We start from the raw sequence: 3,773 nt of genomic DNA on the forward strand, positions 1-3,773 counted from the left end.
GGCAGCGGTAGTGAGGTTGGCCCAGGATCAGACATTGTTTCGTTCTGCTGTGCATAGGGTCGCTATGAGTCGGTTCCAACTCGATGGCACCTGACAACAACAACAATCAGTATATTAAGGAAAAATTCATACATTTCAAGAGTTGCCTAAATTCTGATATCCAGATTTAAGCATGTGAACATTCAGTGACTTTAACACATACAATGAAAGCTATTCATCATAATTTGTGATACTACGGCCATTACAGTTACTTCAGAAGATAAGTTAACTGGTTTAAAGTAAACCTGCAATATATCTAAGGAACACCTTCCTATCTCATAGATGCAAATTACTTCTCCTCCACAGGAAGGGTCAAAGTCTCCACTTTGACTTCTATGTAACACAGATCCCAAAGTTCCTACTGGGTTTTATTATGGTCCAAAGAGAAGGGGTTCAAAAACAAAACACAGGACTGATCAACATATTTATATAAATGGATTTTAAAATTGCCATCACTGATACCACAGGCTGTGCTGTACTCTGCCTCCATCAACTAACAGGTAAGGCAAGAGAATAATCATAGAGGCATCCCAAGGACTCCTACGTAACACAAACCAATATTTCTCTACAAACTATGATTTTCTTCTGTTTGCCAGTTAAATACAATTTCAATTTCATAGCTTAACAATGAAGTCATGTACTGAAGTCAGTACATATACCTAGCATTTCAGTCTAAGATCATCCATGTGCACAGCTGCAAATAATTACGAGGCATGGCCAAACAAACACTTATCGTTGTTGTTGTTAAGTGCCGTTGAGTCAGTTCTGACCCACTGCGACTCTGTGTAGGGTTTCCAAGGAGCAGCTGGTGAGCTTGAACCACCAACCTTGTAGTTCAAACGACTTTGCAGTCTCATGCATTAGCCCACAGCACCACAAGTTTCGAACTGCTGACCTTGAGGTTAGTAGCCTGATTTGTAACCACTACGTTACCAGAGCTCCTTAAACAAACACTAGGGGGGACTTATTTTTCTTTTAAACCAAAAGTAATCTTTAAAAGTATTAAACTTCATCTTGCATACTGAAGTAATCATACATACTGGGCAATATCAGAACTTTTATATTTGAGTTTGTTTTACATTTTACTTTAAAACACTACTATAGTTGAGTATTAAAATAAAAACAAAAGCAAGTAGTGAGTATATTAAGATTACAGTCGTTCACTTACTCATTATTGCATACAAAATGCCAGCAGTGAGTGTTATTCATTAGCCCCCATATTAAGAGGTCTGGCACTGAACCATACCTCTGGGGTGATTGTCGTCATCCTCATATGCTTCCCCATTGTAATGGCACCATCTTTCCTGGTTAGGATCAAAGTCCACCAGTTCTACCTAATCCATGTCATCAGTCTCTTCTACTTACTTCCTTTCAGGTAGGAGTTTTTCCAGCAAAGACAGTTAGTTTATCAGGAGACAGAAAACCATTCTCAGGAAAGTTTACCTTAAATTCGATGATTAGGTGCCCCTTTTCATACTTTCTATGGTAAATTGGCATACTTTCATTTAGCACACATTTGATATATTCAGACTTGACAATCTGACCTGGATGAGAGGTGATGATTATGGTTTGGTTGTCAAGAGTGGATATTGGCTTTTGGAAGCCACACAATGCTTCAACCAGCTGTATGTCCATACACACAAAAAGGTCTTCGCCCCGTCTAGTAAAAACAACATGGTCCTTCTGATCTAAAACAATAATTATATCGCCTGGCTCCAGTCCTGGCTCTTGGTCTCCTTCAGCATGGAATGTTATCTTCTGGCCATCTTTCATGCCTTTGTCAATATGAACGTCTGGGATCTTCTTCTCTCAAACTATCTTCCTTCCACTGCAACTTTTGCATCTATATTTAGGGCTGAGGCGTTCCCCATGGCCCTGGCACTCCATGCACACAGACTGAATTTGCTGGACCATTCCAGGTCCTATCTGATTAGTTCGTATTTGCATCCCAGTCCCTCAGCAGTTAGGGCAGCACTCTACTGCTCCTTTCTTATCACCTCAGCCTTCACATTTGTCACATATCACATTCTTTTGCAGAGCTAGTTTTCTTGTTGCACCATTATATAAATCTAATGTTACTGAGAGTTGATGCAGAACGTTTTTCCCTCTCCTTTCTCTCTATCCTTCCACTACCTCCAAAAAACATCAAAGATGTTCATGGGGGAACCAAAACCACCACCTGCTCCACCCTCTTTGATGGCCTCTTCTCTTCCTTTGTCATATAATTCTCTTTTCTTTGCATCAGAGAGTACTTCATAAACTTGAGAAATCTATTTAAATTTCTTGCCTTCATTAGGATTCTTATCAGGATGGTACTTCAAAGCCATTTTCATGTAAGCTTTTCTCAACTCTTCCTGGGTGGCACTGGGTTTGACCCCCAAAACATCATAGTAAGTTGTTTCTTTCACTATTTGCTGTTGAGTGGGCCAAGGCTGATGTGGGGATGTGGGAAGGAGTACGTCGCTATGCACAGTTTGGTCAGCCACTGATTGTCTGCCTCTCACGAAGTGTTCTGGAAAGTTCTATGTACGATGTTCTTGATGTCACTCCACAACTTGTCTTCCTTCAGTCATACATCAAATCTGTTCTTTTCTTTTTTTTTTAATTTAAGCCTTTTATTATGGATTGAGTAAAAGTTTACAGGGCATATCATCAGTTTTACATTCAACAAATCATATACCTTGTTTCATTACATTGCTTATAATCACCTCCATGTACCACTTTAGCTTTTTTAAAAAACAAACCAAAAAAACCCCCAGTCAGGCATATATAAAAATTTACATCTCCAGAGGGCACGTTCTGTGTGTTCCTCTCTTGATGGTCCTAGGGTCCTCTGTTTCTGAACTGTAAGATTAACCACTCCCCGCCCCGCTTTTTTGTTGTTGTTGTTGTTACAAAACTTCTACCTTTATAATTGTGACAATCGCAATTAGTCATGATAACAGTTATTCACTATTGAATCTTACTTATCCCCATCTCTTTTCACCAGACCCATCTAGACAAGATGACAGCTATTCAGTGGGGACTCTTTCTTTCCCCCCATACTCTTAAACTAAACTCACTCTTGAAACCTTGTAAGCCAGTCACTTCGTGCCTTTACTGCCCCCTCATTTTAGATAGCCAATGACTAAGTTGCCTGTCCCTATCTACCCTGTGTACAGAGCGGATAGCATTGAAACTTGATTTGTAGACTCTTTCCCTCTCTGTTGGTATTTATCCCTCTCTGTTGGTATTTAGAGTGCCACTCTGAGTATAGGTCAGGTTCATCATGAAGATGTATCTTCTGTCACTGTAGCTGTTCCTGTCTGCTTGTTCTTTTTAGTGGGAATGTCTCACCTCATAAGGTTCTAGATGGGACTCAGGATTCCACCTAAGGTCCTATACTCTGTAAAGGCTTTGCATAAGGCTTATTTCACTGGGCAATTTGTAGAACCCCTTTGAGGTATTCCAATCAGTTATAGGCTAAGGGTGGGCTTACAAGTTTTCTGTAATCCTGTTTCCCAACATTCCTTTCTATCCCACTCAAGTGTCTATTTTACAATAGTCGACAAGGGAAACTAATATTCATAAGGCAGTCAAGGATTTTAGTATTGTTTCCCCTCTTCAAGCTATACCTAGAACCCTGTATCCCAGAGCCCTGTTGTTCCAAGGTTGAGTATGCATCACTATTTACCTCTGTCCCACTAGGCAATGCAAACCTGTCTCAGTGTTCCCCTATCTATCTTGTTCTTCTG

At 40.1% G+C, this 3,773-nt stretch overlaps 1 pseudogene; it reads right to left on the reverse strand.

Annotated features, from left to right (window-relative positions):
- Nucleotides 1–1,259: 1,259 nt before the first annotated feature.
- Nucleotides 1,260–3,773, reverse strand: part of LOC102824304 — a 7,927-nt pseudogene continuing 5,413 nt past the window's right edge.

The sequence above is a fragment of the Chrysochloris asiatica genome, unplaced genomic scaffold (assembly GCF_000296735.1).
Source record: "Chrysochloris asiatica unplaced genomic scaffold, ChrAsi1.0 scaffold00030, whole genome shotgun sequence".
NCBI classification, from domain to species: domain Eukaryota; kingdom Metazoa; phylum Chordata; class Mammalia; order Afrosoricida; family Chrysochloridae; genus Chrysochloris; species Chrysochloris asiatica.